Here is a 12,737-nt window from a genome sequence, read left to right on the forward strand (position 1 = left end):
TCCATGACTTCTAATAACTTTTCTCCTGAACGGAGGGTTCTATTTATTAGTGGCATGTGTGTTAACCATTGGAAGAGTGCAATGGAGATTCCCTTCCCCGTGCTGCACTCTGAGTGACTCCTATGTTGCTATTATCAATAGCAATTTAACTCGTGAGGTTACTAATCCTCTTACTGAGTGTTTCTGGACTGACTGTGGTATTGGTACTGGTACTCAAGGGGTCCAGTTGTCCTACCGATTTATTCTGAAATGTCATCCTACAGGAATACATCATTAGAGCATTTTACTAGTTGTCTTGTAGTGACTACAACACATGGCAAGGAATGATTATTGTTGCCATTTGTTTTGGAGGTGGACAAGTCCACTGGACTTCCTTTACGACCAGTGTGGTACACCTCAGTACTATCTTAGATGTGTTCTAAGATAATCCCCGTCTAGGGGCCTGTCTGCTCCTCGCTGTTCTCAAAGGGGAGTTAACAACTAGATTTGATTTATGCTCTGGCGGCCTCGTACGGTGTTGTCCATAGTCTCGACCCCCCCACCGGCCTCGATAAGGCTCAACATGGGTCTGGGCTACTATTCCTCCCCTTTGTGTCTTGGGAACCCCCATCAGCACGTGGTGTTGGTATCCAAGGCGCAAACAAAAGGTTCGGACCCTATGTACGAGTTGTCAGTGGCTGTGTTATTATGAGAGTGGCTGTAACCTTTCAACCAAATCTCCTGGTGTTTGTGCTTCAACACCCTCAGTGGCTGTCGAGGTCTGTCAGTACCACTCGGTCTGTGATATCGCAAAGTGTTTCACCAGTGGGACTCATCGGGTCAGTTGCCGGACTGACGCAATTAGTGTCATTGTAAGGGTTGACAGTCTCCCACAAAGCAGAAGGTGTATCATTGGAAGCAGAGTATACTCTGCGCATCAATGTTTTTCTTGCTGGGACTGCCGCAGTGTTTGCGGATGTGTCCGAAGGGCAAGAGAAGTTCATCTCAACTACCGTATTGCACGACTGCAAGGAGGAGGGAAGTTGCTCATTCACAGAGACAGCTGGCTCGAAATCATGAAGATAATTTTCAATCAGATTGGCTGACGGAATGTGTCGAGATATCGTAATGTCTCCTTGGATCGGATTCTGCACCAAATGTTCCTAAACGTCTTTTTCCCAAGGGGTGCTTTCGACAGATAACCCTTGTGAATGACTGCGTTGCAGCTAGCGTTAGGGGAAGACAGTGTGGTCAGTGGAGAAGGCACGGTGGCCTGTGACCATACCTGGTTGGTTTTCCAAACCTTCAATTGGAGTAACCGATCCATCAAGTCTGCTCCAAGTAGCAGGGGTACAGATTCTAGTCTGGTAACATACACAGGGTGAACGAGCGATACGTCCTGGAAGTGTAGTTTCTGCATGACTCTCAATGTGAGAGGCGAGGTAGTCGGAGTGACCCCTCGAAGTGTAGTGTCGCATCGTTACACTTTTAACCAACGTTTAGTTGGCTTCAAAGCCCTTTTTAGATCATCAAACAATGTTTGAGAGATGAGTGATATTGTCGCACCCGAATCAATTAGCGCATGACAAGTTAAGCAGTCCTCCAGGGCTGTTTCCAGGTATGGGCGTTTCGATTCGTGTTTAGTGGACATATTCCCCACAAAGTGGAGTGGTCGTTCACAATGACGTAATGTGTCAATTCTGTTCAAGGTGGAAGCAGATTGACTTTTCAGATTTTTAGTGGGCTTGGCTTTAACGAAGTGTTTGAACTTTTTCTTCGCAACCTTTGTATCAGAGTCTATAGACAAAGCCCGTGGGCTTGTGTCTTGATCAAGCAGGCCCTCTCGAGTGAGAGCGGGAGAGATTTGAATTTTAACATCCTTGCTATGGGTATTAATTCCTGCGGACCTGGTGTCCGGTAATTCCCCGTCTAGTCCTTGTGACTTATCTTTTACCCTTTTCTCAAATGTTTCTCGCTTTAGTTCTTCACGTAGTGTAACTTCTGGAGAACATTGGTCTACGTTTTGATCATCCTTCAACCCTTTGTTACCCTTGTGCTCTTTGTTACCCTTGTGCTCTGGCACTTTGTGTGGGTTGGGTGCAGGAACGTAGTGAACAGGTCGATTGTAGCGGTAGTCGTTTTGATGGCGACGTACTTTACAGTTACAGTGCCTTGCGAAAGTATTCGGCCCCCTTGAACTTTGCGACCTTTTACCACATTTCAGGCTTCAAACATAAAGATATAAAACTGAATTTTTTTGTGAAGAATCAACAACAAGTGGGACACAATCATGAAGTGGAACGACATTTATTGGATATTTCAAACTTTTTTAACAAATCAAAAACTGAAAAATTGGGTGTGCAAAATTATTCAGCCCCCTTAAGTTAATACTTTGTAGCGCCACCTTTTGCTGCGATTACAGCTGTAAGTCGCTTGGGGTATGTCTCTATCAGTTTTGCACATCGAGAGACTGACATTTTTTCCCATTCCTCCTTGCAAAACAGCTCGAGCTCAGTGAGGTTGGATGGAGAGCATTTGTGAACAGCAGTTTTCAGTTCTTTCCACAGATTCTCGATTGGATTCAGGTCTGGACTTTGACTTGGCCATTCTAACACCTGGATATGTTTATTTTTGAACCATTCCATTGTAGATTTTGCTTTATGTTTTGGATCATTGTCTTGTTGGAAGACAAATCTCCGTCCCAGTCTCAGGTCTTTTGCAGACTCCATCAGGTTTTCTTCCAGAATGGTCCTGTATTTGGCTCCATCCATCTTCCCATCAATTTTAACCATCTTCCCTGTCCCTGCTGAAGAAAAGCAGGCCCAAACCATGATGCTGCCACCACCATGTTTGACAGTGGGGATGGTGCGTTCAGGGTGATGAGCTGTGTTGCTTTTACGCCAAACATAACGTTTTGCATTGTTGCCAAAAAGTTCAATTTTGGTTTCATCTGACCAGAGCACCTTCTTCCACATGTTTGGTGTGTCTCCCAGGTGGCTTGTGGCAAACTTTAAACAACACTTTTTATGGATATCTTTAAGAAATGGCTTTCTTCTTGCCACTCTTCCATAAAGGCCAGATTTGTGCAATATATGACTGATTGTTGTCCTATGGACAGAGTGTCCCACCTCAGCTGTAGATCTCTGCAGTTCATCCAGAGTGATCATGGGCCTCTTGGCTGCATCTCTGATCAGTCTTCTCCTTGTATGAGCTGAAAGTTTAGAAGGACGGCCAGGTCTTGGTAGATTTGCAGTGGTCTGATACTCCTTCCATTTCAATATTATCGCTTGCACAGTGCTCCTTGGGATGTTTAAAGCTTGGGAAATCTTTTTGTATCCAAATCCGGCTTTAAACTTCTTCACAACAGCATCTCGGACCTGCCTGGTGTGTTCCTTGTTCTTCATGATGCTCTCTGCGCTTTTAACGGACCTCTGAGACTATCACAGTGCAGGTGCATTTATACGGAGACATGATTACACACAGGTGGATTGTATTTATCATCATTAGTCATTTAGGTCAACATTGGATCATTCAGAGATCCTCACTGAACTTCTGGAGAGAGTTTGCTGCACTGAAAGTAAAGGGGCTGAATAATTCTGCACGCCCAATTTTTCAGTTTTTGATTTGTTAAAAAAGTTTGAAATATCCAATAAATGTCGTTCCACTTCATGATTGTGTCCCACTTGTTGTTGATTCTTCACAAAAAAATACAGTTTTATATCTTTATGTTTGAAGCCTGAAATGTGGCAAAAGGTCGCAAAGTTCAAGGGGGCCGAATACTTTCGCAAGGCACTGTATTTCGACCACGGAGGTTATTGGAATCATGGTTTCGTGGTAGAAACTGTTGTTGTGCGTCATCTCTTAACGCTCCAATACCTGATAATGCACCCTCTAACTGGAGTGAGTGCTCCTGGTCAAACTTCAAAATCAAGTGGTCAGGGCTCTTAGCGTTGTGAGCTTTTGATGCCTCAAAAGCTGTGCTTGCAAGCTCTCTAAGTTGTAAGATAGGCAAGCCAACGTGGGCGGCAGGGCCCAAGTAGGTAATGAAGGTAGAATACATGTTCGACAGGAACATTTGTTTAAATGGTAACAGGTCCTCCATGCCTGTTTCAGTGAGTAGGCCAAAGTAAGCTGAACGAAGCCTATGATAGTAAGCGTGTGGGTGTTTGTTCCGAGCTTGTTTGACCATGTCAGCCAGTGACCTATCGTGTTTTTTCTAATTTCAAAGCTGTGGCAAGTTTAGCGTCATTTAGCACGTGTTGCTGTTGTAGGCGAATGAACCTCGTCACGTGTCTATTCGACGTTCGCTTCAACAGGTAAACCCTGTCAGAAACCGTAGCGTTCCGGTAGCCATCCAACACGTCCTCTATGTCAGCTAGGAACGTCTCAGTATCGTTTGGCTGACCTAGAACGGGGTCAAAGGTGGGTAAATTCTTGACAAGTTTATCGAGGTATTGCGCGTCAAGAGGGCGGAGAGGGTTGGCTGTAGATCATGACCATTCTGGACTTTCTCCAGATGGTACCTAAGGGTGGTATTCTGCTGCATTGCAGAGTCCACTTGAGCGCTTAGAGTACTGATTTTGGACATGTGAGTGTTGCACTTGCTCCTTTTGGTCTCAAATTTATCTGTCATGGTTTGCAGATAGAGGTCTTGAGTACGGAGCGAGAGATTCAGTGAGGAGATTTCTTCCGCTTGCTTAGAAATCAAGATTTCCATCTTCATCACCCGAGTTCTAATTAGCGGAGGAGTGGTGACCACCTCCTTTGATAGCTTGCACATTATTAGAAAACTTTAGAGGAAAAATGTTCCTTTTTTTTTCAAAAGTTTGGGTTTGGAATTCATTGGAAGCTGCAAAGACAAGTTTAATCTATTTATAGATGTTGACGAACCATCAGTACCGTACCAGTAATGTGGAAGTTGGACGTGAATTCATTTGCAAAAGCAAATTGAATTAATTAATCAATGCCAATGATTAATCCTACCTGGGTATTAAACTTTAATTAACCTGAGAAGTTTCTTCATCTAGGTTAATATGAGAAGTTTAAAAGTGTCTCATTTGATTGGAAGAACATTAAGTTATGTTCAAAAATGTAACTTATTAAATTGAATGAGGCGATAATCCATACAATCTCCATTGATTGGATATCTTAAGTGTAAACAGTAAATCAAATGTTGGGAACATTCAACACTGGTGCACTTCTCCCTAAGGCCGAAACCACATGGGATTCCCGCTGGGGCGGGGCTTCTGTCAGTACTGGATTACTGAATGGTTTTTAAAAACCAAATTGTACTGATTGATCAATTTAATGATAAATCAGACCCGTATAGGCTATTTGGGAATTAAACTTTAATTAACCTGAGAAGTTGCTTCATCTAGGTTAGTTTGGAAAAAGTTTACAATGTCTTATTTAGAAAACTCATCAATTTGGATATTATTTAAAATATCTATTTCAGAATGTAAATTGCCAGATTTACACTTATTAGTTCAATTGGATCAGACATTGATATCCATCTGGATATCATAAGTAATGACTTGAGTGTGACCTGAATAATTCTTCATGAACGAATATCCTGGGCACACTGATCAATGATTTCACACGCTGAAATCAAACGGAACTGCCCTGGGCGGGACTTCCGTTCCGCAAGGCGGAGGAATTTCAACGTAACACAAGAAAACAAAATGGCTATTTTCTCTGGTTAGCTTTAGCATGCAAGCTAAACCCTCCTTTGTGCCTGAAAATGCAGCACATAGGATTCCCTTGGCAAGGGAAAGGTTTTACTTATAACGTATTATGTTCAAATCCTTTTCGGTGTTTTTTTGACAATGTTTTAACCGGAACACGCGGCAACAACGAAAAGCGCCGTGGTCTACCTGCGAGGAAGGGCAAGAGAGACAAAGATATATATCGCTGGTCAAGCTTATATCTCCTATCTCCTATCTCTCTTTGTCCTCGCTCGAGAAATGAATAATGACCGAGCCTATCCGCGTCAGGCAGAAATAGCCCTGCTCTATTTCTCAGATTTCTATAATTAGCTTTATCAGCCCTCATACAGAAATGTATTCGCTTACGTTACCCACTGACTACTTCAGAGAACAACACGGAGGCGGGGAAGCCTCAGCACACACACACCCAATAATGCTTGTCTTTAACACTCCAAAAATGTGTACAATAACTTGGTATATTATGTAATCTGTTTTTCAATTTTATACAGGCTGAATCAAAATTAAAGCTTCATTCTATTTTAGATTCCTATCAGGGGGCTCCAATTATGTCGTCAAGGCTTTAAATAGGAAGGGAGAGGAGGGTGTGTTTGAAAAGATTTATAGCCCATGTCCCTTCACAGGGCCACTGATTGAGCAGAGCCCTACCTTATGAACCCTCAAATCTCACATTTTAGAATCACATTTCATCCCATCACGAATAATTTAACATTCAAACATTTAAGTTGAACAACAATTCCATGTGAATCCGATAACTCTGATGTGTAGACTTTCCACTGTAGATTTTGTCATCTTATCATTGATGAGAATGTCTCAGATGACACCCGAACTGACATCATATTCATTAAGTACCACCGCATATGTTCAATTGGTCGGATTACCAGAATATAGTTAATTTCCCCCCACCTTCTGATGTTCCCAGAATCTCTGTTAACCAAGGGTTTTGCAAATGTAACATCAGTAGGGTAGAGAGAGGAAAAAGGGGGAAAGAGGTATTTATGACTGTCATAAACCTACCCCCAGGCCAACGTCATGACACCAGCATACAGTTGAAGTCGGAAGTTTACATACACCTTAGCCAAATACGTTTAAACTCCGTTTTTCACAATTCATGACATTTAATCCTAGTGAAAATTCCCTGATTTAGGTCAGTTAGGATCACCACTTTATTTTAAGAATGTGAAACGTCAGAATAATAGTAGAGATAATGACTTATTGACATAACAGATTTAATTGCTTTCATCACATTCCCATGGGGTCAGAAGTTTACATACACTCAATTAGTATTTGGTAGCATTGCCTTTAAATTGTTTAACTTGCGTCAAACCTTGCGGGTAGCCTTCCACAAGCTTCCCACAATAAGTTGTGTGAATTTTGGCCCATTCCTCCTGACAGAGCTGGTGCAACAGTCAAGTTTGTAGGCCTCCTTGATCGCACACACTTTTTCAGTTCTGCCCACACATTTTCTATGGGATTGAGGTCAGGGCTTTGTGATTCCACAACTTTGGAAGTATGCTTGGGGTCATTGTCCACTTGGAAGACCCATTTGTGACCAAGCTTTAACTTCCTGACTGATGTCTTGAGATGTGTCTTCAATATATACACATATTCTTCCTTCTCATGTAGCCATCATTTTGTGAAGTGCATCAGTCCCTCCTGCAGCAAAGCACCCCTACAACATGATGCTGCCACCCCCGTGCTTCATGGTTGGGATGGTGTTCTTCGGCTTGCAAGCATCCCCCTTTTTCCTCCAAACATAGCGATGGTCATTATGGCCAAACTGTTATATTTTTGTTTCATCAGACCAGAGGACAGTTGCAAACCGTAGTCTGGCTTTTTCCTTGCTGAGTGGCATTTCAGGTTATGTAGACATAGGACTCGTTTTACTGTGGATATAGATACTTTTGTACCTGTTTCCTCCAGCATCTTCACAAGGTCCTTTGCTGTTGTTCTGGGATTTATTTGTACTTTTCGCACCAAAGTAAATTAATCTCCAGGAGACACAATGAGTCTCCTTCCTGAGCAATATGACAGCCTCGTGGTCTCATTTATACTCATTTATACTTGCGTACTATTGTTTATACAGATGAACATGGTACCTTCAGGGGTCTGGAAATTGCACCCAATAAATGAACCAGACTTGTGGATGTCAACAACTTTTTTCTGAGGTCTTGTCTGATTTATTTTGATTTTCCGATGATGTCAAGCAAAGAGGCACTGAGTTTGGCACTGAGTTTGAAGGTAGGCCTTGAAATACATCCACAGGTACACCTTCAATTGACTCAAATGATGTCAATTAGCCTTTCAGAAGCTTCTAAAGCCATGACATCATTTTCAGAAATTTTCCAAGCTGTTTAAAGGCAGTCAATTTAGTGTATGTTAACGACTGACCCACTGGAATTGTTATACAGTGGATTATAAATTAAATAATGTGTCTGTAAACAACTGTTGGAAAAATGACTTGTATCATGCAGATGTCCTAACCGACTTCCCAAAACAATAGTTTGTTAACAAGAAATGTGTGGAGTCGTTAAAAAACAAGTTTTAATGACTCCAACCTAAGTATATGTAAACTTCCGACTTCAACTGTACATGTAGTGAAAAGTGCATATCTACCCATCTCATCCTTTTCCCAAAACAAATCCTCTTGTGCCTCTTAATTGCCAGAAATATACTGTAGCGACCCGCACAGACAGCTGTGTGTTATGTGTTAGGCTAGGAGGTGGTTGTGTTGTACTGACCAGTACCCGGTGTTCGCGGGGTCCGACATGTCAATCAACCTGCTATCTGCCAATCACAGGAATGCCTGGAATGTTCTGATGCCGGGCATCCTGGTGGTTGGCGGAGTGGCGTGGAGGGGGGTTGGGCAGGGGGGTGGAGCATTGGAAGTTAAGACCAGGTTCAGCTTTTGTTCTCTCTCTTACGTCTGGGCTTCACAAGAGAAGGTCATGATTGGCTTGTGGGTTATCTGTCATCTTTTTGGCGTGTGCTACGGCCCAAACAGTAGCCTGTGTAAAGTTGGTTTAATAAACCGTCAATTCGCAAACTCAAGCCTCTGTCTGGACAATTGTTCATTTATGATCTAGTCAGGTCATTACATTGGTGTCAGAAGTAAAAACGTTGATACAAGTTAGCCAGCTAGCTAGCTGACTTATGTGGCTAGCTACCGTAGGTGAGAACGGGGATTGAAAATGCTTCGAGGGAATCCGAAAGTGAAGGTGGAGGTAGGGGACGATTATGGCCAAGGAGGTGCGTGTGAATGGACGTCGGGGGTTCTGTCTGAGGAGATCGCCAGGGCGTCGGAGCGCAGAGGCCGCTTGAGGGAGGACGTTAGAGCGATGGCGGATGAAGCGGGCATGAGTGCTTCGTCGACTGTATTTCGCGCGGATTCTGGTGGGCGGACCGAAGTGGTGACGTCGACGCGGCGTGACGAGGAATCTGGGGCTCAGGATGTAAACAAACATGGCGGCGCCCAGTTCCCGGCTGCGTCCGTATCTGTTAAGACCCCGAAGTATTCCGGTAAGGCGGATTGGGAAGCTTTTCATGCTCAGTTTGAACTGTTAGCTCATTTTAGGGGGTGGTCGGATGAAGAAAGGGCACTGCAGTTGGCTTTATGCCTCACGGATGAAGCTCTGGCCTGTTTGATATTGATTAGCCCCGAGGACAGGCATGATTATGGTGCTTTAGTGGGAGCACTGAGGAGGCGCTATGGACAGTGTGTACAGCCCGGGCTACTGCGCTCCGAACTGAGTAATAGACGCAGGCAGCCTGGAGAGCCTCTACGGGTGCTAGCTAATGACATTGAGAGCCTCTCTCGGCGGGCATATGCTCACATGCCCCCCTCCGTGCAGAGCGAGCTAGCACGGGACCAGTTCATACAGGCGCTCTCTCCTACGGAGCTGCGCATACAGACCCAGCTGGCTCATCCTGAGTCATTGCAGACAGCCTTGGAGATGGCTTTGGAGAGGGAGCTGGTGTGGGCTGGGGCTTCAGCTGGGGCTTTGGTGGGGGTGCAGGGAGACACACCCTCTGTGCGAGCTGGGTGGCAGAGCAGCCCGGAGCCGGAAAAGCCTGCTTGGGTGGCCGAAATGACAAAACTCATTCGTGCTGTGTCGCTACAGGCGGAACGAAACACACACCCTGGTCCCAGGGTCTGCTGGGGTTGTGGCCAGCCAGGCCATCTGCGCCGAGATTGCCCCATGTCCCCCAGAGCTCAGGGAAACGGCTCGGGGTCCGCATAGACCGGGTAGTGCGGACCCCTGGCTTTCTATCCCAACCACCATCATCTTCAGGAGGAGCCCACCGGCACAGACGGGGAAGCAAGGCTCCACTTCCCCCAGAAGCAGATGAGGGCCTGTTGTTGTGGTGGGCCGGACCTGTGTTGGGGACTTTTGTCATGTCCCTGTCACTGTGGAGGGGGTGCCCTGCTCCGCCCTGGTGGACACTGGGTCCACAGTAACCCTGGTGAGGCCAGATATTGTGCCAGGTTGGACTCAGTGTGAGCCTACAACTGTGCAGCTCCGCACAGTCACAGGTGAGCTGGCACCCATGAAAGGGAAGGGAATAATGACAGTAGGGGGCAGGACTGTGCGTCATCCTGTGTGGGTGGCGGCTGTGCAGGACCCTTGTATCCTGGGGTTGGACTTTCTTAGGAGCACAGGCTGCCAGTTAGACCTAAATAGGGGCACACTGAGCTTCCAGGGAGGGACGGAAGTCACCATGGCCCCCCCCTAATGTCACATTCACTCAACCCAACAAACCCTTTACTCCAACAGTTAAAGCAGCAGAGACTCATGGCTGCGCCCCCTCCCCCACAGCTGTGTGTGAATTTTCCCCAGTCCCCCTGTCACCTACGGTGGTGTGTTACATTCCCCCAGCTACCTCCATGACACAGCCCTCTGTGAGCCCGGGCCGCACCCCCCCAGCCCAGCTACCCCAGATGGGAGAGGAGAGGACACTGTCTGCAGTGAGGGAGATTTGGGGGAGGAACTGTGTTGGTCTTGACCCCGAGCAGCAGGAACGGTTGTGGCAGTTGCTGTTTGAATTCAGAGACAGCTTTGCGTTGAGTGAGGAAGAGGTGGGTCAGACTCATCTGGTGCAGCATGAGATCGACACAGGTGATGCTCGACCCATCAAGATGCGTCCCCGCGGCGGCAGACAAGGCTGTGTTGGAGATGCAGCGGGCAGACTTCATTGAGCCCTCAGACAGCCCCTGGGCGGCGCCAGTCGTCATGGTTCCGAAGAAGGGGGGCAAGCTGAGGTTCTGTGCGGACTACAGGCGGCTGAATGAGGTAACCAGGAAGGACTCATACCCCATACCACGTATCGATGAGTCGCTGGACCTGGTTAGGGGGTCCTCCTGGTTCTCCTCACTAGACCTCCGCAGTGGCTACTGGCAGGTGCCCCTCTCCCCAGAGGCCAGAGCCAAAACTGCGTTCTCCACTAACAGAGGACACTGGCAGTTCAAGGTCCTGTGCTTTGGCCTGTGCAACGCTCCAGCTACTTTTGAGCGTTTGATGGACAGGGTGCTGGATGGCATCCCCCGACAGCAGTGTCTGTTATACCTCGATGACATCCTGGCCCATGGCAGCTCCTTCCAGTCAGCCCTGGGGCGCTACGGCGTGTGCTGGAGAGGGTGGCTGCCGCAGGTCTGAAGCTCCACCCCGAGAAGTGCCACTTCATGAGGAGAGAGGTGTCCTTCTTGGGCCACCGAGTGGGGAAGGAGGGGATCAGCACCATGGAGGACAAGGTCGGGGCTGTCAGAGACTGGCCCACCCCCACCGACCAGCGTCAGCTGAAGAGCTTCCTGGGCCTGGCCTCGTACTACAGGAGGTTTGTACGGGGCTTCTCAAGCGTTGCTGCTCCACTGAACCGCCTGCTGCCGAAGGACAAGGCTTTCACTTGGACAGTGGAGTGTGAGGAGGCGTTCAACACCCTCAAACGTGCACTGATCGAGGCCCCCGTGCTCGCTCCCCTGACCTCACCTTGCCCTTTATCCTGGACACAGAAGCGAGCAATGTGGGCATGGGTGGGGTGCTGGCCCAGGTGGGGCCAGAGGGGGAGAGAGTGGTGGCGTACTTCAGCAAAACATTTGACAAACATGAGCGCCGCTACTGTGTCACCCGGCGGGAGCTCTTGGCTGTTGTGGCTTCCGTCAAACACTTCAAGTACTACCTGGGTGGTCTGCCCTTTACTGTAAGGACTGACCACTCTGCTCTCCAGTGGCTCATGTCTTTCAGAGAGCCAGAGGGGCAGGTGGCACGCTGGTTGGAGGAGCTTCAGCCGTATGACTTCACGGTGGTGCACAGGGCAGGGGCACGCCACTCCAACGCCGACGCCATGTCCCGTCGGCCCTGTACTGCAGACGGCTGCCGCCACTGTGAACGGAGAGAGGGACGGGAGAGAGAGCTGCGGGCAGAGGAGGGTGTCTGTGCCACAGTGTGTCGGGCGAGCGGGCCTGTCTGCTGTGAGCTGCAGACTGTCGACGTGGCTGAATGGCGGTAGCAGCAGGGACGGGACACAGACCTACAGCCAGTGCTACAGTGGGTAGAGGCGCAGGTGAGGCCACCATGGGAAGAGGTGACAGCGCTCTCACTCGCGACCAAAGGGTTGTGGTCGAAGTTTGAGAGACTGCGGCTGGCTGATGGCGTGCTACAGCGGGCATGGAAGGAGTCAGCTACGGGAGAGGAGAGGTGGCAGGTGGTGGTCCCAAAAGCATTGCGGGAGGCTGTGCTCCAGAGTACTCATGGGGGGGTGGGGACTGGACACTTTGGGGTCACAAAAACACTGCGCCGTCTCCGTCAGGGCTTCTACTGGGGGCAGCACAAGAGGGATGTGGAGGACTTTTGTCGCCGCTGTGACAACTGCACAGCGAGAAAGGGCCCCCCAGGCCGCTCTCATGATCAGCTCCAACAGTTCCCAGTGGGGGCTCCCATGGAGAGGGTGGGAGTGGATGTAGTTGGGCCGTTCCCCACCACAGACAGTGGAAACCGCTGGGTGCTCACGGCCATGGCTATTTCACAAAATGGCCCGAGG

The sequence above is a fragment of the Oncorhynchus nerka genome, linkage group LG9b (assembly GCF_034236695.1).
Source record: "Oncorhynchus nerka isolate Pitt River linkage group LG9b, Oner_Uvic_2.0, whole genome shotgun sequence".
In the NCBI taxonomy this organism is placed as follows: Eukaryota; Metazoa; Chordata; class Actinopteri; order Salmoniformes; family Salmonidae; genus Oncorhynchus; species Oncorhynchus nerka.